Below are 26,895 nucleotides of genomic sequence, written 5' to 3'. Positions count from 1 at the left end.
GGTACTTCGTGTAACAACCTCCCTGCTCATGATGCAGGGGATGAACATCTGCTTGGATCCCTCCCATCCTGCCACCTGTCCCGAGCTCTGGGGGCAGTGAGCAGTGTCACTGTCTGCCTATGTCTCAGAAAAACCACATTCCTAATGCAACCTCCCTAGTGGCTGGAATTGCAGAATTACAAGATATGTACACACACACACCCACCCACACACACACACACACACACACACACACACAAACATATGTACATGTGTATATATATATATATATATGTATATATATATATATATGTTTGTGTGTGTGTGTGTGTGTGTGTGTGTGTGTGTGTAAGTATTTGAGTTTCAGTTTGTGGTAACAGCCAAGACCAGTTACTGGATGATGGAAGAGTTGTGCTGTGGGCAGGGCACCTATGGCACCTTCTTTGTCCTGTGGCCAGAAATTCCCAGGGGCTGAGGCCCATACTAGGCTGTCACTTGGAGCCACTGCTAATCTCCTTCCCATAGGGATTCTGCAGAATGTTGTGCTCCTGTGTATGTGTGTAGGGATGGCATTCATGCTATGGTCTCCTGCCACTCTAATATGCTCCTCTGGAGCCTCCTTTCCCAGTGTGGAGGATAGCCAGAGAGAAATCTTTGAAATCAAAGGCACTTGGACTAATGGCATAATTGCTCTGTGAAACCATTTGCCAAGTAATTATAGACTATTGTTAGGTTGATCTAGCTTCTTTTTTTTATCCCTGCTAAATAATGAGGCTTTGCTTGGAGTGATGGGTGGGAGCAATCATACACACACACAGTTAGACAGAACAGAGGTCCCCTCTTTGCCACCCTTTTCTTTTCTACCTTCTTTAATGCAATAGCGGAGATGAAACAGCACCCCACCATCACCACCCAGCCCCAAGCCAGCAGGTGAGTGAACAGGCCCGTGGGGACCTCTGTGTTCTTACCCCTGCTAAGGGACATTTTTGGTATTAAAATGCACTTTCAAGAAACAGCAGCTGGAGAATTTGCTGAGACTGGCAGTTCCTGTAAGGATAGAAGTTCCTTGAGGCCCCTAGGTTAGAGTAATGAAACCCAGGAGTTTTCTATGTTGCTCTTTTGAGCCTCTCCCTCCCCCCACCAGTGTGCTTCCTTCTTCCTCTGCTCCTCCTCCTTCTATGCCCTGAGATCCTGTCCTTCATGTGCTCCTTCATGCTGTATGGGAAAAGACTCAAGAAAACCAGCACAATTTACAGGAGAAGTGGAGACTCGTCAACCGATGGATTTGGTATGTGAAGCTATTCCAAGGCATGACTAAGGATGTTTTTAGAGTGCTGTTTTTAGAGCTGGGTGTCCAGGAGGAGGAAAGACACCATTCCCAGCTACTGATCAATGAAGGAAGAGCCATGTTACTGCAACTCAGAGGAAGGGAAACCCAAATGGTTCAGAAGAAGCATCAGCTCAAGAATATGTATCAGAAGCTGATCGAAACATACCAGAAGCCAGATGTGGACCTGCTTCAGGATGTAGAGTTGACCCTAGAAAGCTGTGAGTCAGTCTTGTTCTTCCTGCCTCTTCCTCTGAGGCCAGAGCTCAGTGCCCCTCCCATTCCTGGATTGATAGAGAGGCTCAGCCAGTACCAGGTGGAGATTGCTTTCAATGAAGCTACGCGGAATCAAGATCTTGGGAGCTGTGTTGGACACGACAATCCCTATGCAGTTTTGAATTCTGAAGAGTCCTTCCACTTCACTGCTTTTGGACGCCAAGTCTTCAGCTCTGGGAAACATTACTGGGAGGTTAGTGTGGATGACTCTTCCACCTGGGCCCTGGGAGTTACTAGGCATTCCTCCATAGAGAGCAACCTCACTGAATCTGAGGATCTTTTCCTCCTTTTGTTTGTGAAAGAAAACACACTTTCCACCATTTTTACCACCTCCCCACTGCTGCCTCACTATGTAGAGAAGCCTCTGGGCCGGGTTGGTGTGTTTCTTGATCTTGACGATGGCAGTGTGAGTTTTTGGAATGTGGCTAAGAGTTCCCTTATCTGGAGATACCCCACTGGTGCTATCCAATTTCCTGTCAGGCCCCATTTTTTCAGTGGTAGCCTGGTGTGCTAAGTGAAGAGAATCTCTATGTGTTGGGAACTCTATGGCAGAGAACCTTCCTCAAATGAGGCAAACCACTAATACTGTACTAATTTGAATTTCTCGGTGCAGTAATCCCATTTTTTCATGAAATATGTTGGTAATAATAAAATGTAAAATGTAGACACCAATACTAAATGAAGGTAAGATAAAGTAGCAACAATGTAACAAGAGAGCAAATAAATATTTAAAAATTGCTATACAAATAAACCCATGCAAAACTGAGTCCCCAGTGACTGCATTTCACCCTGAAAGGAGTTGGAGCTCAGAATAACAATAAAAATCAACACTTAAAGCAGTGGGCACTGTTGTTTTACCAGTAATCCTTGCTACTCAGCAAGCTGAGTTCTGAGGATAATGCATAGCCAGGACGAACAGAAAAATCCAAGCGATTCTTATCTCCAATTAACCACCAAAGTGGAGTTGTGGTCCTGTGGTAGAAGAAAAAAATCCCACAAGAACAGGGCTCATGCCCTAAGTTCAAGCCCCAGGAACAGCTAGAACAATAAAGCAGTACTAGTTTCAGTGACACAAAGTTCTAGAGCAGCCTTTTTATTAATAGGTCCTGTTATCCATCCCGGGAGGAAAAAAAAACAAACACCTCTCTCCTAGAGCATAGGGGTGTTTACACTTTCTATTAGATTGGATTCTTTAACATTCAGTACCAATTCCTAAATAAGGGAAAAAAAAACATATACTCAGAAAAAGAGCTGTTAATAATTGAGAAGACTGAAAATGCATGGTTGAACACTAAAGCTCAAGGCATGTCTTTAAATAGAAGAAGTAAGTCATCTTTTGGGGGTCTACAAATGAACAGAATACTATGATAGGCTAAGAGATTCACAATAATAACTATGGCAAAGCTTAATTTATATATTAGGCATACTGAGAAGTTAACAAGAGCTACCAATTGTAACAATATAACAGGATGCTGTGAAGGTGTGATGGGTCTTTTTTGGATACTTAATTGTAGTTCTTTCATCCCCTGTGAAATTATCATATGGAGTTAAAAAATGCTTACTTTTGGTGCTGGGAAGGTGGCTTAGTGTTAGAGCGTTCCCTTGCATGCATGAGGCCCTGGGTTTGATTCCTGAGCACCACATAAGCAGAAAAAAAGCCAGAAGTGGTGCTATGGCTCAAGTGGTAGGTACTAGCCTTGAGCTGAAGAGCTGAGGGACAGCACCCAGGCCCAGCGTTCAGGCCCCACGACTGGACCCACCCCCCCCAAAAAAAAAGCTTACTTTTTTGTTTCCCTTTCACTCTAGATACTTAATTGTTGTGTGTTCATCCCTTTTGTAATTATCTTATTGATGTGAAAAAAAACTATTACCTTGAGATTCAATGATATGTATGTAGTGTTAGACTGCTACTTCCCTGTTGGCAATTCAGATATAGGAGAGTTTGCTTTCAAAGCTCATGGTTCAACAAACAAGAACAGAATACGTTCAAGATCCTGGAATGTGGAAGCTTATGTCACTGATTCTACAGAACTTACTATCCTAAAAATAACATCCTAGATAATTGTCTACTGTTTATAGTGAATAGAGTATTAAAAGTGTGCTCTTATAAAACACGCATACACACACACACACACACACAAGCATTAGTAGGTTCTCTTATCAGTTTATCATATATATTAATTTACCAATACATTTTTATATAAGCTTATTCATATATGGTGTTTACTAGCCTTTTGATCCAACATTAAGCTCAGGAGAGTGCATAGATCCTTATTTTAAGCCCCTGGACTATTTCAGGAAAAAAATTAAGATGAGTAAGTCATAATAGAAATAGACTTGGAGGAAGTAATCTCAGATCCAAGGATCCTTTTCTGACACACAGTTAGTTAATGGACATTCAGGTGATTACTGGGTTCAGACTGGTGAAGGAGATGGGCATAGGGGGTAGGTTCCCTGTAGACTTAACAATGATCACATCTCATCCAATTGCTAGTCAAGTTGGAATCTGTCTGTCATCTCAGCTATGTACAAAGTTTTGATAGGAAGATCTCAATCCAGGAAAGCCTAAGTATAAACACAAGATCATATTCCAAAAATAAGCTAAAAATTGGTATGTTGTATACAATTCTGGTACTGTACTGTTGAATTCATACCATTTGCTTAAACTCTGCAAACCAATTTATTTAGCACTAAATTAATCGATAACAATGCAATGATGTTGGGCCAGTTTTTCAATTTAGAAAACCATAGGCAGGTGTTAATAAACATAAGGTGGTGCTGAGTTTATTAAAAGAATGTGTGGTCATGTTTCACTGTATAAATGTGAGTATAGAGAATTCAGTGCAGTCTTGGTTTATCTTCCCACACGTCATTTTTAGGGTGACTTCACCTTCCTTTTATAGGATTAAAAGTAGTATTTGTCACTTTGACCACTTTTGGTAGTTTTTGACTCTTGTACTGTGCACTATTGCTTTTATTTTTCTCTCATTTCCAGAAAAAAAAAGATAAATTACTTGCTGTAATCATGTTGTAATACCCTGGCTTATACATTTAAATTTCTATTGTTTATTTCTGTGATATCTATGTTACATACAGACATAATTCTGACATTTTATCTAATCATACAAACATATACTATTCCATCTTTCTTTGCATTATCTTACTTTGTATCTATCTTTGCATTAGTAATTAGTAATATCCTAGATACTCTGTTGCTCATTTCAGAACTTCATGATTATTTTTACTACTGGCATAATTAATGCCATTGACAAAAGAACTCAATAAATTAGATGTAGTCAAAATTTTCTACCTTATATATCTAGAAGCACCAACAAAACTACTTTATTCTTGTTTGTGTTTTAAATTTCTTGCCTATATTGTTATAGATCTATAGTTTATTTTTATTGTATTTTATATATCTATTCATTATTTATTTTTGTTTAATTAATTATTTTTGCTAGTTTTTAAAATATTTTATTTGAATAGTTGAAGAAAGGAGTTGCCATTCAATAAAGTAATTTGTGAATACAATGCATCTTGATCACTTTAATCCCTTTTTAACATTTCCATTCATCTCTCCCAACCACTTATTCTCTGATTTTTCTTAATTTTGTAGCATATGCATTGATTTTTTTTTTACGTGCTCCTGCTTTCTACCACTTTGCTATATTCTATGTCTACTTTCATGGTAGAACACTTTTGCTGGTTAAAGATTATCTAGTATCTCTTTTAAAAATCATTTTATATGTAATTGAAAATTTTTATATTTGTTAAATTAGTTCTATAAAATTTAGGGATTCTTTGTATTCTGAAAGTATATTCAATCATCATCACCTTGGAATATTCTCAAATATTCATCATTCACAAAGAAGTCTCATACCTGTCTGCAGCTATTCTGAATTCTCCTTAGACTTCCAACCCCCAAAGAAACTGTTATGCCTGATTTTGATAATTCAAAAATTTCATTAAAATCAAATCATTTTATTTGTTATTTTGTTCTGGCTCTTTCCATCTAGCCTGTTGTCAGTGTTTCCACTAATATCAATTCTCCATTTCTCTTTTTTACTTGATAATGGGCTATTTCGTGAGTATAAAATGTTTTGTGATCTGTTTTCCTATTGGTCAGCGTGAATTTTTTTCAATTCTTTGGCTGTCATGGATAATATTGCTGTTTTGAACTTAAGTGTATAAAAATTATAGACAAAGTTTCTAGGCTGTACAAAGTTTCTAGGCTGTTTGGTATTTCTATAACTAACTTTGTGAGGAATTTTTACACTAATTTCCAAGATGAGTGTGCTATTTTACAATGTATGAGAGCTTCAATTTCTTTACATCCTTGTCAAACCTTCTAATGCACATCTTTTACCCATTCTGGTGAGTATGAAATGACATCTCATTTCTATTTTATAAGTGATTTTACAGGTGCTAATGCTTTTGTCTGTTTACACATTGTTCGATTAAGAAATTTCAAGTCAAATTCTTTGTCCATTAATTGAGTTACTGATCCATTTTTTTTCCTTTTTCTCCAATTCGTTTGTTTTGGAATAGGAATGTTTACACTATGTTATTATATATTGAAGATATGGTGCTCCTCATCCTCTCTGTCAACCTCTTCCTCTTCTTCCTTTCTCTTCTTTCTCCTCATTGTTGCTCTTTCTATACTTCCTTTTTCTCCTCTTCCTCTTCTTCCTCTTACTCCACCTCTTTGTTTCCTCTTCTTCTTCTCTTCCTCTCTTCCTCTTCTTTATTGGACCAAAGCTTCATACTGTCCTAGTAAACACCCTACCACTTAAACCTGGACTATCCTAGTTTGTTTTCCACATAGGGTCTAGTGAATTTACTCAAGCTTCCCTAGAATTGTGATCCTCCTGTCTTCACTCTGAGTAGCTTTAATTAAAAGCATGTGCCTTTATACTTGGCATATAATTGGTTTTGCTTTTTTAAAAAAATATATTTACTTTTTTTTTGGTGATCATGGGGCCTGAACTCAGCCTGCACACGGTCCCTCAGCATTTCAGCTCAAGCTATCACTCTACCACTTGAGCCACAGTGCCCACTTCTAGCTTTTTCTACTTATGTGGTGCTGAGGAATTGAACTCAGGGCCTCATGCATGCAAGGCAAGTACTCTACCACTGAGCCACCTTTCCAGCCCTATTTTGTTTTATTTTCATGGCAACTCTCAGCTAAGAATTTTCTTTGAGTCTCTGTGGACATTTTGAAGCTGGAATTTTGAATGGTGTTGGAAGTCAAAGCTACAAAGAGTTTTGGAGAGGGGCAATGCATTCTGTTAGCTCTCCATTTATGCTACTGTCTGAGCATGAATGTAGGTCTTTTGGAGACAAATGTGGAACGTTTTTGTATAAGGAGATGTGTTTGGGTGCTGCGTTCAAATGAAATGGTTAAGTCATATTGTCACTTTGGTTGGATTGAAAAATATGCAGGAGAGCAATTACATACACAACTAGGTGTATGGGAGACTGAGTTCCCAGAGAAATTTAGCTAAAGTGGAAAAACACATGCTGATCGTGCACTATCCTGAAGTCTTAGAACTTAGAATCAAAGGAGGGAAAATGAGAAACACACTTGTTCCGGAGTTCTCTCTCTGCTCCGAAATCACCATCATGTGTTAATCTTGGCTATTGTCTCTCAGCCAAGATCAACTAAAACTCTGAACCATGAACCAACATAGACTTCCCTTCTTTTTTCTTTTTTATGTGCATTGTTAATTTTTTTATTATTGTAAAACTATTAAGCAGAGGGTTTAAATTTACATGGGCAAGATAATGAGTACATTTCTTATCAAGCATTGTAGCCTTCTCCTTTGTTTCCCCTTCATAGCCCTTCCCATCTCACCCCACCTCCCCCACCAAGTTCTCCTCCCCCCCACAAGTGGTAAAGTTCGTTTTTCGACATAAGGACTTGTACATCTCATTGTTGCAATTGGTCCACCCATATCCCTATTTAAACGATTTGCTTTTTTCCATTCCCCTCCACTAATTATACCGACATCAAATACAGTGAAAGCAAGGGTTATAGTGTGTGGGGGGGTGGAGGGACATACAAAGCAACAAAGAAACCAACACCCCCTTCCTGCAGGCATGCTTCCTTGAAGCTCTTTGTCTAACAAGATCTCTCACACAGACTTCTCAGAAGGTGGCATGGCACCTACTGGCCACAGAAAGATGTCCACTCAGCTGGAGATACCAGGAACCACTGGAAGTGCAGAAACTTAAGCGTTTGACCTTGTTTCTCTGGCCAGAGACTATTCATTGAATTTGCAGCCCTTTATTCTGTTGCCGATGTCAAATCAGAAGCCATCTATCCACCACAGGCAGCTTTATTAGATGTTCAAATTGGTTATGGCAGTGCCCCGCCCACATGCGCTGGCCTCTCTTTCCTGAACCCAGCTAAGGACTCCTTGCAGACACATCCTCATGGCTGCTTTGCCTGCTGTGATCTCTGCTCCTTTCCAAACGCTTGCTTTGGCAGCTTCCCCTTCATTGTGCCTGTGCCTCTCAGACTGGGTTCCCATGGTGGTTGGTTATTGAGCTGCTTGTTAGAGGAGGAAACAAGGGTTGTTGTGTACAATGGCAGGCCTGAACTGGCCTGGAGGCAGGACAGATGCTCTCCCAGGTGGGACTTCTCAGGGCACAGTGCAGGCATCCTGCCACTGGGCCCTGAGTCACTGTGGTGAGCAGCAGTCACACGTGGCACCAACCGCCCTTTTTGGCTTTAAAAAGTGCTGCTCTCTGTTAATAAATGAGTTTTTCTTCCTGCTTGGTTTGGCTCCCCGCTGTGTCTGATTGTCTCCCAGGATGAGGGAGGCTAGGGAACTGGTGAGCGCTGCACTGACCTTTCCTCTTACCCTGTCAGTCTTTCGTGGGACAGATGAAGTCCCAACACCTCGGTATATCTTTGCCAGTTCTTGGGTTGAACTCAAGGCCTGGGCCCTGTCTGTAGCACTCTAATACTTGAGCCACAGTCCCAATTCTGGCTTATTCTGTGTATGTACTACCAAGAAATCGTACCCAGGGATTCTTGTACACTAGAGAAGCACTCTCTCAATAATCCACATTCCCAGCTCCCTCATCTTTTTCTTAATGGTAGTTTTTTACGTAAGTATGCTGCCATTTTACATCCCCAGGTTTAATTTTCTGAATACTGGTTACTTCTACGAAACCTGATCTTCTCTCCTCCTGCCTGGTTTCTTACTGTTCCTCCATTGGCCTCATAATAAAATCTAAATAAAGGCTGCTGAGAGCGTCAGTGTATCATATAAGTACCCAGGCCAGGAACCTGGAAGAGAAAAGCCATGGGGCTGAAATGAAGAGAATGATGCAGTATACACAAGGAGCATATCTGAAAAATAAATTAGTAAATAAAAGGAGAAGCATTGCATAAGGTCTGTTTGCATTCAGGGAGGTAGTATACAGCATAAGTAGGTAAGGCACTGAAAATTTTTGTGGCCATACTAGTGCTTAAACTCAGTGTCTGATGCATTCCTCAGCTGTTTTTCCCAAGGCTGAGGATTTACCACTGCCACAGCTCCACTTCCAGCCATCTGGTCATTAATTGGACATAAGCTCCTCCCAGGCTTTCCTTCCTGGTCAGGCCTGTGAATCCTGCTCGTCTTTCTCTCTTAAAGCTGGAGCTCTGCTCGCTGGACCACTGTTCCACTTCTGGTTTTCTGGTGGTTTTTTGGAGATAAGAGTCTCACAGAATTTCTGCTCAGGCTGAATTTGAACGGCAATCTCGTGAACAGGAATCAAGCAGCTTTCTTCAGGAATACACCAAGGAGCCCCTCCACACAAACCCTTAGTCTAAACCTCGAGAGGCACTAGAGAAAAAGAGAAACATGAAGACGCGTCTAGTGTGTTCTAGATACTTAAAGTTGGAGACACACAACACTAATAATTATTAGATCATATTATAGACAAAAGGAGCAATGAAGACAGTTTGAGGATTGCTCCAGCTTTTGGTCCTCTCAGCTTGAGACAACAAATTCACTGCAGCTCAATGCTAAGTGACAGAACTGGCGTGTCCTGTGGACATTTGCTCCCAAATCCTGTGACACTCATTTCTAACTTTTGGCTTCAAACCTGTGACCGAGAGGAGAAGATGAGGAGAGAAAATTCTTCTCAGAGAAAACAGCTATAAAGAACATTGTTTAGTTAACTCATAAATTCAAACCGTTGGAATGACCCTGTTAAGAAGTCAGATTGTCCAGATTAAAAAATGAAGAAGAAAAGAAAGAAGGTGCCAGTGGCTTCTCACTGTAATCCCAGCTCCTAAGGAGGCTGAGGTGTAGAGAATCTGAGTTTGAATCCAGCCAGCATAGCAAAATCCACGACACTCTTATTTCTAAGAGATCACAGAAAAACCCAGAAGTTGGGCTGTGATTCAAAGTTAATGCACTACCCTTGAGCAAAAGGAGCTCAGGGACAATGTCTAGGCTCATAGTTCAACCCCAGGAACTGCCTCCTCAAAAATAGCTTGTATCTCCATGTATTTTGGTATGTATGGATGCATTCCTATAGGTGAAGCTCCACAGTAGTTATGAGGAATGGCACCAAGCTAGGAAATTTGTATTCAATAAAATGATTTAGTAACAGAGACTGCTTTCATGACAGTGCATAATCCAGGGCTCCCCTCACTGTTCCCAGTGTAGCCTGAGGGTTTCTCTGCATCCCAGGCCTGCTGGAAGAAGTCTCTCTCATTGTCTGGACAGGCAGACAGAAGGCCTCGCTCCTGTACAGCTGTGTAACAAACAACTCCATCTGGGTCAGATAGTGAGGATGATTTTGGGCAGGCTCTGAAGGTCAGGAGAAAAAGGTCTCTTTGTACCCCAAACTATCTCTATCCCCAGTGCTGTGGTTTGCTAGGAAGCCTTCATTTGTACCACCCCCTGTGTCAGGCCAAGTCCTGTGCACTTATCCTTCCTTTGTGAGACTATATTCCGCTGTTCAGATACAGTGCTTAAGAGTCCTGCTGGCAGACAACTAGGGCACTGAACTTAATTAAATGTTTCAGTACCAGTGATGATGGGCCTGTGATGTTTCTTCTAGGTTTCAGGAAGCTTGGGAAATCCAAGCACATATCTGATATCACAAAGCTTCCTATCATCTAGGGCTGGTGAATCTCATCAGGTTTTGAAACATTTGACCTCTCCTAGTTGGGCCCTGTGTGGCTAGGTTTTGGGGTTGAACACAGGGCCAGGGTACTGACCATGAACTCAGTGCAGAAGCCCGGTGTTTAACCATTTTGGGTAACAGCATTCCTTTTAGTCTCTCTCTCTCTCTCTCCCTCCCTCTCTCTCTCTCTCTCTCTCTCTCTCTCTCTCTCTCTCTCTCTCTCTCTCTCTCTCTCTCTCTCTCTCTCTCTCTCTCTCTCTCTCTCTCTCTCTCTGTGTGTGTGTGTGCATGTGTACGCACACGGGCACACAGGGGCACAGGCACATACACCATTCTTGGAGGTTGAAACCAGGACCTGAGCACTGTACCTAGTTTCTCTTGTACAATCATAGCCTTCTCCCACTTGAACCACAGAGCTTCTTCAGGCCTTTTTTACTGTTGTGGTCCTGAGAAATCAAACCCAAATCAAATATGGTTTCATATTTGCAAAGCACTTTACCCCTAAGGCACATTCCAAACCCTAAACTTCAGGTTTGTTAGTTTGTTTCTCTCTTTTCTTATTATTGTAGGAGTTGATGTCTGGGACTGGGTGCTGTCCTTGAACTCTTCAGCTCAAGTCTTGTGCTTACCACTTGAGCCAAACACCATTTCAGCTTTTCTGGTGGCCCATTGGAGCTAAGTGTCTCAATGACTTTCCTGCCCAGGCTGGCTTTGAACTATGATCCTCAGATCTCAGCCTCCTGAGTAGCTAGGATGTCAGGCATGAGTGACAAGCACCTAGCTTCCACTTCAGGTTTCTTAGTGGTGAATTGGAGATAATAGGCTCATGGGACCTTTTGTGTCTGGGATAATTTGGAACCCAGATCCTCAGATCTCAACTGCCTGAGAAGGCAGGATGAGAGACCTCAGCTATAGACCCCTAGGCTGTGGCATCTGCTGGAATGGGGTCCATGGCTCCAAGCGATGGAGTGCTAATCATGAACCCAAGAGGTAAGGGTCAGGGCTTAGGTCCCTATTTCAAGGTTCATGACAGAAAAAACAAAACAGAACAATTGTCTGAAGTAGACAACTTACTAGTCTTCAGTAATACGTAATTTTGTCCCTGTCATGGAGACATATCTGAGCCCCAATATTCTTGTCTGCATAATCATCTCAGTGGGGAGATCTCAAAAGGGCCCAATTAAAGAATGTACCTGGTGAAGGAAACAGCACATGGCACTCTTTGCATGACTCAACACACAGCATCCTGTGAAAGACTCAGAACCCAGCACCCAATGCAAGACTCAGCACACTGCACCTTGTGAAGTACACAGCACATAGCACCATGTGCAAGACTCAGCACAGAGTACCCTATGGAGGACTCAGCAAATAGCTCTGTCCCACAAGCTGTCATTAGACTGAGGGCGCTCTAATCAATATCACCATTCTTTGAGGAACATTTCACAAACCACACAAGTTCACACCTAACAGTTTAGTGGGATTTTGGGGGGGGGGATTAGTCATGGAGCTTGAGCTTAAAGCTTGGGGATATTATTTTTCTAATAACATTTGCACATGGCTAGAACTCTACCACTTTGAGCCATATTTCAAAGAGTCTAGCAGACTTCCTGCCATGTATTAAAGCCCCAGAGCGGCCAGTATATCAGGGGTAAGCCAGGGTAAGCCAGGATGATGGGGGTAACCCGTGGAGCTGGGTTGCAGCAGTTTATATCTTGCTAAGTCAGGTTAGGTGGCAGCTGTCAGCACCAGACTCCTAGCTTGCTCTGTCATGTGGTATTTGAAGTCCTATCCTTTTATAGTTTCAATTAGAACATTATACCTCTTTTTTTGGCGGCAGTCCTGGGGCTTGAGTAAGGGTTTTGACACTGTCGCTAAGCATTTGTGCTCAAGGGTAGAACTCATTTGATCAAAAGACAGCAGAACTTCTGAGTTTTCTGTTTATGTGGCACTGAGGAATGGAACCCAGGGCTTCATGCTCACTAGGTGAGCAGTCAACCACCAAACCCCAGGAGTGAACGAGATATAAATAGATAGAGATTGATGTAGATAAGCATTATATACACAGAAAGATGTCTGTATATTATTAATTATGGATATTACTATCAATTATTACTTATTAAATTATGTCTCCATTTAATGATGTTTCCCAGTTAACAATTAATAAAGCATTAACTAAATTACTCAATATTTTGTTATTGTTTATCACATATGTACATACAGCCATACGCATAATTTCATATTTTATAGAATGAGACAGATATCTATATATTATTAAATTATGCATCATGTGTTACTACCAATTATTAGGTATTTATGTTTCCATGCAATTTTTATTCTGGTAATACTTAATAAAATATTAAACTTAATCCACATCCTATAGTTTTTGTGTCTAATTTCATCCTAGAATGATTCACTACTAATTATATCTGTTTTTCATTTATTGTAGTGACAATTCTTCCACCTATGACATTTTTTACATTTACAACATCCTATTACATATAGATTTGCATATATTACATATAGATTTGCATCTGAATTATACATACTACCTGTCACCGAGCACTTTCAAAAAAAAAGTAAACATGTGTCATGCTCGGCTTCCCACTCCAAGATTACATTTTTTGGCAGTGGTGGGATCTAACTCAGGCCCTAGAAGGCTCAATTCATGAATGGCTGTCTGTCAGCACAGCAGCCTCTAGCCAATTCAGCTGCCAGGCACTTCCCAGGGCCTTAAATCGAACCCCGTATGTTGATCCCATATTGCGCATAGTGTACTTATTCATTTTATTTTGGTTTTATTCATTTACTTACCATTTATTTTATTGACATTTATTACACATGAAATATTTATTATATTTATTACATAGGATATAGTTTTGCCTATGTATGAAATTTCACACCTGATACCCAGGACTTTCACCGAAAAGGAAAACATGTGTCACCATGGGCTTCTGACTCCATGATTCAATTTTTGTGAGTGCTGGCATCTAAAGTCACAGCCTACAAGGCCTAATTCATGAATGGATGAGTGTCAGTATGCCAGCCTGAGGCATATTGAGCTCACAAGGATTTCCAGAACTTGGGATCCAGCTCCAGGAGTTGACAAAATTAGAATAGATAGACATGCAGATGGTAGTACACAAATAAATATTGATTTTTATAGAGTGCCAGAGATGTCTATACATTATTCGGTTACATAGGCTACATTCCTATCAATTCTTGGGTATTTAGTATACCTCCATGTAATTAATATTATTGTTTTCATCCTTAATTATTAGTTAAATCAACCACTGTCCTGAAACTATTGTGTCCATGTAATTAATAGTATTCTTTTAATGTGTCAAAAATATTCATTAAAATCCATTGGCCTCCTAAAATCACTCTATATAGTAGTATTCAGAAACAACTAATTCAACCTTGCCATTCATAATCTTCCATCGGTATTCCTATGAATAGGAAGGAGACTCTTAGGATCTCCCTCCATTGGTAAGCGTCAGGACCCGGCTTCAAACACAGCGACTATATTTCCATGTATGGCTTCCCTGGTAGCCCGCCAGCCTTCAGCAATGCCAAGTTACCAACATTCTTCAACCGTGTCATTCAGTTGCAGTATGGTCACCTTGAGAAGAAGACAAATGTAAATCCGGTAGCCATCTGCAAGTTGCCAGTTCTTTTTTTTTTTTTTTTCTGTGTCTCATTAATTATTTTTTTTCTTGTCAGCCTTTGAGTCTCAGGAACCCAGGTGCGGCTATGGGTCCAGTGGCTGCACCACAGGCTAGAGTGATGAAAGCTGAGGCAGAATTGCCATGACCTGATTTCAAGCCCTGTGCTTGACAAAAGAAAAATACATACATACATACATACATACATACATACATACATACATACATACATACATACATACATACATACATGCATACATACATATGTACATATATTAAAAATATTAAAAAAAATTATGAGCTCCTTGGCTTAGAATTCATGTCATTTTTTCTGTCAGGCCTGGGAATTTAACTCAGGGTCTGGGTAAATCTGCAGCACTGTGGGGGATGGGGAAGATCACCATTCTGGAAGACAAGAAAGTCAGGCCTGTTTCTAGGGCCTGAATTCAAGTCTTGGCACTCAAAAAATAATATATTTATATATTTTAAGTACATGATTTTTATTGACCTACACATTTTTACTGTATACTAACTGCATATTGCAGTTAGTATATTCATTTTATTTTGTGTTTTGTTTCTTATATATTTTAGTGAATATGATTACAAATATAATATTTTTTGCATCCTATTACATAAGACATAGATTTGCCTATGTATTCTACATCATTCCTGAGTCGCAGAAATTTCACTGATAAAGAAACCAAGTGGGGCAATTGGCTTTCCCCAGGATTAAGTTTTTGGCAGTTCTGTGACTTGAACTCAGAGGCTAGCAGCCCACTTCGTGAGTGGGTAACTGTTAGCACGCCAGTCTGATGCAAGAGAAGTTGGCGGGCAAATTTGAGGACCTGAGATCAACCCATAGGAATGGCCAATATATAAACAGATAGATGATTAGACTGCAGTGTGTGTGTGTGTGTGTGTGTGTGTGTGTGTGTGTGTGTGTGTGTGTTGTGAGCTGCTTTTGATCAGGAATAGCCATTTACCACTGGAGCTACATGGCTCTACTTCTGGCTTTGTTTGCACTGAAGTTGGACAGGAATCTCAAGGACTTTCCTGCCTACTGTGAATTTGACCATTATCCTCCTATCACAGCCTTGTAAATATCAATGAAGACTGCTGAGAGCCACTGGTGCCTGCCTAATCATTGGTCTTGCTGTTCTTGGACAGACCAGTGAGTTCCCTATCCTTGAGTTAAAATGGTGGGAGCTGGAGCCCACAGTTGGAATCCTTGTCCTGCCAACTCCAAATGGAAGGAGATCTTTAGAAAGTCATTCCTATCTATATGAATACCAAGGGAATGTGATGTATGTTATGATTGAATGGGCAGCTCTTAAATAATTCTAGGATAAAATTATACACAATTATATTATAGGACACTGATTGATTTTAATCAATATTTCATGAAGTATTTAAACAATCACGTTCATTAAATGGAGGCATAATGAAATACCTAAGAATTGGGCGTCACATAGTATAAAGGTGCCATTTTTATTGGTAGGACTGGATTGGAGCTCAAAGTCTGGTTAACTCTGTTGCACTGTGTGGAAACGGAAAGCTAACCTTCTTGAAGTCAAGAAATTCATGTCTGTTCCTTAGGTCTGAAATCGATCCCCAGCACAAGAATACATCCTATTTGTGTACATTTTAAATATATTATTCATATTTACATACATAGGTTGGCACCATATTGCATTCAGTGTAGTTATTCATTTAATTTTTGTTTTATTCATGTGTTTGTGGGGCACATGGGCAGCAAAGATGGTGCTGAGAGGAAGTTGAGTGGGCACAGCCCAATTTTTTACCTTAAAATCCGATTGGATAAAGCTTAGGCGCATGATAGGGTGTGACCTTTACATTGATTGGTTGGTTCCTTTCCCTCCCCTTCCATGCCTCACAGTTTTTCCCTTTAAAAGGTGCTTGCTGTGTGGTAGTAAATGAGTTCTTGCTTGACTTGACTCCCCATTGTGTGTGAATGTCTCCCAGTCTAAGGGAACAGGAGAACGAACGAGTGGCCCACTTACCATTCCCAGGCCCCATACATCTTTCGGGGGCAAACAAAGACACAACATGTATTGACTGTTTATTTTATTGACTAATATGCTACATAGAACATTGGTTACATTGATTAAATAGGATATAGATCTGCATATGTATTCCACTTATACCTGACACCCAGGACTTTCACAGAAAAAGAAAACAGATGTCACCATCAGTTTCTTACTTCATGATTCATTGTTTGGGCATGATGGCATCTGAACTCAAGGCCCACAGAGCCAAATTCATGAATGTGTGTGTGTTAGCATGCCATCCTGGAACAAATTGAGCTGATAGGCAGTTCCCAGGATCTGAGATAAAGCACCAGGGGTTGACAAAATAAGAACAGATTGACACGCAGATCGTAGTACACTAATTTATACATACATATATATATATATATATATATATATATTTATTTACAGAGTGCCAGAGATGTCTATCAATTGTTCAGTTATATAGGCTACATTCCTACCAATTCTTGGGTGTTTATTATGTCTCCATGTAATTAATGTTATTATTTTTATCTTTAATAAACTATTAAGTAAATCAGTGTGAGAAATAGTATTCTTTTAATGTTTTATAAGATATTAAATAAAATCAATCAGCCGACTGAAATCATGAAGTCTAATTGTGTACAAGTGTCATTCATGAGCATGTCATTCAACTGTGATATCGATAACATTCCATCATTATTCCTGTGGATGGGAACGAATTTCTTAGGATCTCCCACCATCTGGAAGTGTAATGACTATATTCAAACTGTAGGCTTATGTTGCAGTGCGGGACAATGGCTTCTCCAATAGCCCTCAATTAAAAAATATATTTAGTTCCTTGGTTTGCAAATCATGACATTTTTTCTGCCAGGTCTGGGATTTGAACTCAAGGTCTGGGTATATATGCAGCACCATGACAGAAGGGAATCTGAACATGCTTGAAGACAAGAAAGTCAGGCCTGTTCCCTAGGCCTGAATTCAAGCCTAAGAGCTGGAAAACATACTCCTTATATCCATTTTAAAGATAGGATTTATACTTCCATACACATAGTCAGTCCATATTTTGTTGGGTATGGTTATTCATTTTATTTCTTGTTTTATTCATTGACTTACCATTTATTTCATTGACTCTGATGACCCCTCTAACATTTATGACATTGTTTACATCCTATCACAGCATCCAGATTTGTAAATATATTCTCCATCATGCCTGACTCCCAGGACTCTCACAGAAAAGGAAAACCTGTGTCACACTTGGCTTCATACTCCAAGATTAAATTTTTGACAGTGCTGGGATCTGAACTCAGGGTTTAGCCAACCCAATTCATGAATGGATGAGTGTCAGCATAGCAGCCTTTAGGCAATGAAGCTGTGAAGTGGTTCACAGGTACTGAGATAGAGCCCCAGGATTGACCAAAACAGTGATGCAAGTATAAGCAGAGTGTGGTATACAAATAAATATATATTAGTAAGGAGCATCAGAGCCGTCTATCTATGATTGAATGGCACCTACTACATTCCTACCAACTCTTAAGCATGTATTATATCGCCATTGAAGGAATATTATTCCTTTCATGCATAATAACCTATTAATTAAAATCAGCGTCCTAGGATTATTGGATCCAATTTTAGACTATACCGAAGAATGAGCTACTCTTTCAATTGGTATTCCTATGCATAGGAACGAATTTTTTGTGATCTCTTGCCACTGGTAGGTGTCAGTTCTGGGATTTGAACCCGGCGCCTATGTTCACAGGTTGGCCTATGGATTCCCTGATAGCAAGCCAGCCTTCAGGTATGGCAGTTCAGGTCCACTTTTCAGCCATGTTATTGAGACCCAGGATGGTCACTGTGCAAAGAAAAAAATGTAAAACCCTCAGCCCTCTGCTGCTTGCCACTTTTTGTGCTATGCTACATTTTTTTTTCTTCCTGGAAGCCCTCTGGGCCTAGGATCCCTGGATTGACTAAAGGTCTGAGGGTGCCCCACTCTAGGGCGACTGAAGCTGAGTCAGAGTTGCCATGACCTTAGTTCAAGCCCCATGTTGGCAAAATAAAGAATACATAAAAACATTAATAAATTATTTATCTATATTAAATAAGAAATAAAGTCCTTGTTTTGAATTTCTACCAGTTTTTTTTTTCCTAACCTGGGATTTGAACTTAGGGTCTTGGTAAATATGTAGCAATGTGAGGGAAAGTGAAGATTTGCCACTACTTGAGTTCAAACCTAGTGCAAATCCAAAAATAAAAATTAAGTCACTGAGCTCGGCAGAGGGAGTACTTGTAGAGATGGGAGGGAAGGAATGATAGTGGGAAAACAAAGGAGGATGCAACAATGCTCAATAGGAAATATACTCATTACCGTGCTCATTTAAATGTAACCCCTCTGTACAACATTTTTACAATAAAAAATGAAAAAAAGGAGGGCTCAGACAAGCATTTTGGGGGTAAGAGCAAGGTGTCTGAATCGATGTCCAAAATTCTACACTGCGTTTTTAAAAAATGTTCAGTATGTAACTGAATAAACATAACTGCTTCCATTAAAAAAATTAAGTCACTGTCTTGTAACTGGGGCCAGTATTTCCATCATTGCTGGTATTTGAACTCACCATCCAGGTAACTATTTTGCACCATGGGTGAAGGCAAAGCTCACTGTCCTTGAAGAAAAAAAATTCAGGCTAGAGTTCCCAGCATCTGAATGAAGGTCCTGCAATGGAAAAACTATTTCTACATATGTGTAATATATGATATATATTTACATATGTATGTTTATTACATATTATAATTTTTATTATTGATTTTGTATTTTATTTTTTACTTCTCATTTACTTATTGTTTACTGTATTTAGTATTATTAAATGGAAGCATTTGTCACAGTCTTCACATGTTTAGAGTCTGTTCCAAGTATGAACTTTGTCTTCTTTATCTTTAGAACCTTCCTATAGGAATTTTTTAGATGATTTATACTCAGAAGCCTTTTCTTGGGTATAGTCAAGTTGAGGAATAAATTTGTAAGGGTGGGGCTAGAAATGTGGCTTACTTGTAGAGAGCTGGCTCAGCATGCATGAATGGTAAGGTTTGAATCCTCAGTGCCACATACTCAGAAATACCCGCAAGCTGTGGAGTGGCTCAAGTGGTATAGCGCTAGGCTTGAGAAAAAGGAGCTCAGAGACAGTACCCAGACCCTTACCTCAAGCCCTAGGTCTTGCAAAAACAAGAGGCCAGATGCCTGTGGCTCACAACAGGAACCTTAGCTTCTCAAGAGGCTGAGATCTGAAGACCACAGTTCAAAGACAGCTTAGGCATGGCAAACCTGTTAGACTCTTATCTCCAATGAACCACAAAAAGACCATATGTGGTGCTGTGGGTCAAGTGGTAGAGTGTTTGCCTTGAGCTGATGGGCTCAAGGACAGTGCTCAGGCTTGAGTTTGAGACACAAAACTGGAAAAAAAGTGAGGGTTAAGCAAAGTACTTTTCCTTTTTGTTAATTAGAACATTCTTTGGAAAAACGATTGTGCACGTACACCAGAACTGGAGTTAGAGCTCAAGGTTCAAACGTAGCCCATCCATATGCACAGCCTCTCAGACTCTAGCATTATAACCTTGTGTTCTATGGTGCTAAGAGGTCCAATGTAGAAAGGCCTAATATGCTGCCCAAGCCCTTTGTGATAAGCAGTTGACTTGTAATGCAAAAGTTATTACAGTTCTGAACCTAGGAGAGCACCAGTAGCTCATGCCCATCACCCTAGCTCAGGAGCCTGAAGTCTGAGGATCACAGGATGAAGCCATCCAGGGTTGGAAAGTCTATGACACTCTGACTTCTACTACTGAAAGGTCAGATGTTCAAGAGCTTCCTGTGTCTCCCTTGGTAATGAGAAGTTGCTTGCACTCTAAATTTTCTTAGAGTTCTTGAGTTATAAATGCAGGAAATAAAAATCATTGACCAATCCTGGGTTCAAATGAAGTTCTCAGCTTCCAAGCCCTAGCCTTGTTAGCAGGAAGAACTCCAGTGTAACAACATTTGAAGGCAGAAAACAGTTTCAAAAGCCAGACTAGGCAAAGAGACCTAGGCCTACAGGATTAGGAGGCAGAACGTACACAATCAACAGGGAAGTGAGCTGCAAAACCACTTCATTCCAGACGCGGCCAGCAATGAGGGGAAACCTGAAATATTTGTCAGAGTTACACCAGGGTGAGGCTTTTATCAGCCTCTTCAAACAATGACTAATTAAACTTCCTTCTTCAGGTGATGGGAATCTCAGGCTATCTTTAGGTTAACAATAGAGAGCCTTGCTCTTTGGTCTTAGGGAGTGGGTTTTTGACTCTCCATCTGTCAGAGTTGAAGGCCCTTCTTCTACCTCTGCCAGTCCATTCTCCTTCCTTCATTCTCCACATCATTAATGCAAATCCCCAGTCCAAGGAGAGGCAGGGCCCTCTCTCTTCTGGCTCCAAGCACCTGAGTTAGAACCTGGCTCTGACCTCTTGACTCTGGGGCCCTCGGCTGCCTGAGAAGTGGGAGACAGTCTTCCTGCTCTGTGGTTGTGTGAAGACCATGTTGGTGTCCTGGCACTCTGCAGAAGACCTCATGACTGGGGAGTGTTCCCTTCTTTCCTCCTGACATCCAAGACCAATTCCGGCTTTTTCTTGAATGTACTACTGAGGAATCAAACCCAGGGCTTCTTGCATACTAGACAAGCACTCTCTCATTAATCCACATTCCCAGCCCCCTCGTGTTTTTCTTAATGGTAGTTTTTACATAAGTATGCTACCATTTTATGCCCCCAATTTTAATTTTCTGAATACTTGTTACTTCTAAGAAACCTGATCTTCTCTTCCCTAGCCTGGTTTTTGACTGTTCCTGCATTGGCCTCATAATAAAATGTAAATAAAGGCTGCTGAGGGTGACCTGCTTTAGGCAGATGGCTGCACAGATTGTTGCGTATGTCTGTTTGTTGACACTCCTGGACCTTGAACTCAAGATCTAGGCACAGTCCGTGAGCTGCTTTTCTTAAGGCTAGCCCTCTAACACTGGAGTCATATGGCTATACTTCTGTCTTTGTTAGCCCTGAAGTTGGACAGGGCTCTCAAGGACTTTTCTGCCTTGAGTGACTTTGACCATGATCTTCCTATCACAACCTTGTAAGTATCAAGGAGGACTTCTGAGAGCCACTGGTGCCTGCCTAATCATTGGTCTTGCTGATGTTCTTGAACAGTCCAGTGAGTTCCCTATCCTCGGGTTGAAGTGCTGGGACCTGGAGCCCACCGTTTGAATCCTGGTCCTGCCACCTCCAAATGGCAGGAGATCCTAAGAAACTCATTCCTATCCATATGAATCCAATGGAATGTGATGTATGTCATGATTGAATGGGAAGTTCATAAATGATTCTCAGATAAAATTGGAAACAATTAGAGTATAATACCCTGATCAATTTTAATTAGTACTTTATGATACTTTTAAACAATCACATTTATTAAATGGAGGCATAATGAAACACCTCAGAATTGGGTGTCACATAGTATAGAGGTGCCATTTTTTCTACCAGGACTTTCCTTAGTTAATTGTTATATCCCATTTTCTGAATGTAATTTGGTATATGAAACTAGGATATATTATAAATCAATTATTCAAACAGTTTTTATCATAAATGTTTATAGCGAAATATAGAGATAAATCCAAGTTATATATATTTTGAAGACAGTGCTTGGTTAGTCCTCTTCTCATATTCCCCATTTCCTTCATGAGAATAATACACATTGTAAGGTAATGATTAGACTGTTTTGGTGAAATAGGTTGACTTTAAACCAATGAGTTACTCTATGCTGCATTTTGTTTACTTTATATCCAGAAAATCTAAATTCTTACTTTATCATTTTCCTTAGGCTTTATACTCAGATTTAATCACTGATGGGTGACAAATAAAGATATAAACATTTTTTAGCAGTGGCTAAATTTAGGCTGTGGAATCTAGGTACAATGTGACTCATGCAGATTGTCCTCATAAGTCATGAGACCCTGGTATCATAATGTTAATCAATGCTTACTGGTGTCGTGCTTATGAGATTTTGTGTATTATAAACAGTGTTTATTAGAATGTTTTTGGAATCAACATCATTTCATGAGTTAGGAACTGAAGAGAGACATTATACTCAGAACAAAATTTAAGCAGGCATCCAAAATTAGTTACCAAGATACACATCATGTAACACAATGTTTTAAAAATGCAAAGTAAAGGAAATAATTTATGAAAAACATCAACATTTACAATAAATACAGAATCACTATGACTGATTTTTCTTTTACCCCAGCTGCAATATGGCTTACATAATGACTTTTCTGGTGATATGTTTAATTAGGTCTTGATATTTAGTTGGAGAAGTTATGTTCTTTCATTTATTCATTTGTCAGATCAAAGAGGAAATGAATTCCATGCCAGAGTCAACATCCATAATAATGTTACAGATGTATCCTGCTACTTTGCCAAAATTTCAAATCAGCATGAGTAACTCGGGTCTTTTTTTGGATCTAAATATATAAGTATGTAATTTTGTCAGTACTAGAAAGATTTTGACCACCATTTCTTAAGCTATTATTTTCCAGGAAATACTTCTCTCTTTTCATGAAATTTTTAATTTCATTTATATCATGTGTTGATATTCTCCTTTAGATTACCCACATTCAGTCTTCTACAAAGTGTAATTTGGAGTAGTTTAAAGCTATATACACTCATGTACACTGCTCAGCTTTTATTATTTGCATATTTTTTCTTGTTAAGTCAGTAGGAATTCGTTCTCAATTTGGATAATATTGGCCTTATTCATTGCTTTTCTGAATTTGTTAAGTATGTCATGATTTTGTTATTTTATTCTTCTAAATATGTGCAGATCTCACTCCACATACATTCGTTTTAAACAATTTGATCCATTCAAGGGATTTGCTATATTAGGTTCATCTAGATGAATTTAATTACAAATTAATGCAACCATATTTCTGAGACACAGTTACTTTTATGGCTCTACTCCAAGTTAACATGTATTTCAGTATTTTGTGCTTAAAAAAACTGGGCACAACATGTTTTTGTTCCTGGGGGACTTCTACTTTGTTGATTGTTTTTCCAGTTGTGGTGACTTCAATATATGTGTGCATTTTATTTCAATTGTTTTGTGTCAATATTATAGTTCATATAACAGAAATTACAAAAATAGTCAGTGATTTATGATTATTCCAACTAGATTCTAAGCGAGACACTTGAAATTTTGTGACAACTGGGAATGGGCAGGTCTTCATAATGGAGGGGAGAGCAGAATAACAGACATTGTTTGACATGATTTTAATTCTTCCTCCTCTTGCCTCACTATTTCCAATGGTATTACTTCAAAGTCTTTAGTGGAAAGAAAATATTTTTGTCTGTATGAACTCAGAATTTGTTATTCAATTGGGACACATTGTACATTTATATTTCATTTTAACTCAAAAAACTTCTTTCCTTCATTTAAATTAACAGTTGTGATTTTATAGTGCTAAAGTAACATCTACTAATTTATACGAAAAGGTCCAAACTATATTCACTTCACACTATATGTAATATAGAGTGTAATAATAATAATGAGTAATATAGTATGTAATAATTGCCTTTGGGGAAAGTCAATTACAGTGGGTTTTTGTGAGATACTGAATAATAGTAAAACATATTTGATTGTATTACAAAACTCCTAGTTACATCTAAAAATTACTCATAGTTATAAATTAATGCTGAAAAATAACATTGTTTATTAGAAAAATCCTGAAGTTTCAATAAGCTTGTTTTTTTAAACTTGTCTTGAATCTGGGCTTCGGTGGCTAATGCCTGAAATCCTAGCTACCCAAAAGTCTGAGATCTGAGGATAGTGGTTCAAAGCCAGCGTGGGCAGAAAAGTCTGTGAGACTCTTATCGCCAATATATCTCTTGAAAACTAGAAATGGCACTGTTGCTCAAGTGGTACCGTGTTATCCTTGAGCTGAAGGGCTCAGAGACAGTGCCCAGGCCCAGTGTTCAAGCCCCCGACAGGCAAAAAAATTGGCATGGATTTTTACTTTATTATTTCATGATTTTTAATGTGAAAATATATACAGAGGGTGTACAATTACATGAACAAACTAATGAGTACATTTCTTATCAAGCATTGTTGCCTCCTCCCTTGTTTCCCCTTCCCATCCCTTCCCATCTCCCTTTCTGCCCCCCCCCCCCTCCCGCCCCCTGGGCCAAAGTTGTAAAGTTCGATTTTCGACATAATGTCTTATACATGTCATTGTTGCAATGGGTTCACATGTATCCCAATTTGTTTTTTCCTTCCCCTCCCCAAATTATACCAATATCAAATACAGTGAATATAGAGGTTATATCGTGGGATAGGGACATAAATAGCAACAAAGAAATCATCTTGTCGGAAGTGGCGCTGTAGCTCAAGTGGTAGAGCGCTCGCCTTGAGCTGAAGAGCTGAGGGACAGCGCCCAGGCCCAGAGTTCAAGCCCCACGACCGACAAAAAAAAAAAAAAAAAAAAAAAAAAAAAGAAATCATCTTGTAAATATGCTAGAAAAAACAGCAAGAAAGAAAAACCATTTGAGTCCTTATCTTGGTGTTCATTTCACCTAACATCAACTTGTCTGAGAGTTTGTGTTTATCACCGACATATACTAGTTATTGCAAATAAGGGAAACCATGGAAGCTATGTTTCTTTGGGCCTGGATTACTTCACTTAATATAATATTTTCCAAGGGTTTCCATTTCCTAACAAATGGGGCAATGCCATTTTTTCTGATGGAGGCATAGAATTCCATTGTATATATATACCACATTTTTTTATTGTAAAATACCATACAGAGGAGTTACAATTACATGGGCAAGGTAACGAGCACATTTCTTATCAAGCATTGTTGCCACATTTTAATCAATCCATTCATCTACTAAGGAGCATCTGTGTTGGTTCCATATCTTGGGTATGGTAAATAATACTGCAATAAACATAGTGGTGCTGGTAGCTTTAGTATGGGCTTGTTTGTGATCATTTGGTAAATGCCCAAATGTGGGTTGCTGTGTCATAGGGGAGCTCTATATGTAGTCTTTTGAGGAACCTCCATACTACTTTCCAAAGTGGTTGAACAAGATTACAGAACCACTGACATCCTGTCCAGCTTCTGTTGTTATTACCGTTCTTCATTATAGCATTCTAACTGGGGTAAGGGGGTATCTCAATATAGTTTAGATTTGCATTTCTTTTATGGCTAGGGAGGTCGAGCATTTCTTCATGTATCTATTGGCTATCCTTCTTTCCTCTTCAGAAAAGTTTCTCTTTAGTCTTTAGCCTACTTATTTATTGGGCAGTTGTTTCTTTGAGGATGTGTTGTTGGGGGATTTAATTTTTTGAGTTACAAGTATATTTTAGATATGAGACCCTTGTCCGTTGTATGGCTAGTGAAGATCTTGTCCCAATCCATGGGCTTTCTATTGATCTTGCTAACTCTGTCCGTTGACATGCAGAAGCTCTGCAATTTCATGCAATTCCATTTGTCCAACGTTTCTTTGATCTGTTGTGCTTCTGGGTCTCTATTAAGAAAATTTCAGCCTGTGCCAATGACACATAGATTATCTCCTAGTTTGTCCTGCAATGTTTTCAGGGTGTCTGCTTTGACTCTGAGGTCTTTCATTCATTTGGAGTTGATTCTTGTGCAGGGTGATACATATGGATCTAGCTTTAGTTTTCTAAAAGTGATTAGTCAATTTTGTCAGCACCATTTACAGACGAGGCTCTTTCTTCCATTCTATTTTTTAGCTCCCTTATCGAAGACTAGGTGTCTATAGGTCTGTGGCTTCATTTCTGGGTTTTCAATTCTATTCCCCTGGTCCTGAGGTCTGTTCTTGTGCCAGTACTAAGCTGTTTTTTTTTTTTTTTACAATGGCTTTGTAGTAGAGTTTGAAATTTGGTATTGTTATTCCTCCACCACTTTTCTTTCTGTTAATGATCTTTTACGCTATTCAGAGTCTTTTATTGTTCCATATGAATTTTTGGATTGCCTATTCTATTTTCTTGAGGAACGAGTTTGTAATATTGATAAACATCACATAAATTTGTAGATAGCCTAGGGAAATATTGCGATTTTCACCATGTTGATTCTGCCAATCCAGGAGCATGGGAGGTTTTTCCACTTTCTAAGTTCCATTTTTATTTCCTTTTTCAGGTTTTTAAAGTTTGCATCATAAAGATCCTCTCATAAAATACCTAGGTATTTTATTTTTTATTGGTTGTTATGAATGGAGTTGCTTTCTTGATTTCAGCCATGCTTTTCTCATTGTTGGCATACAGAAAAGCCATTGATTTTTGATAGTTAATTTTCCCCTGCTACTTTGCCAACGTTTTGAATCAGCATGAATAATTTTGGAGTGGAGTCGGTGGAATTATTTAAATACAACATCATGTCATCTGAATATAGGGAGAGTTTTACATCATCTTTCC

This window comes from Dipodomys merriami, unplaced genomic scaffold (assembly GCF_024711535.1).
Source record: "Dipodomys merriami isolate MVZ:Mamm:240054 unplaced genomic scaffold, mDipMer1.0.p SCAF_492, whole genome shotgun sequence".
Classification (NCBI taxonomy): Eukaryota; Metazoa; Chordata; class Mammalia; order Rodentia; family Heteromyidae; genus Dipodomys; species Dipodomys merriami.
This window is presented reverse-complemented; position numbering follows the sequence as displayed.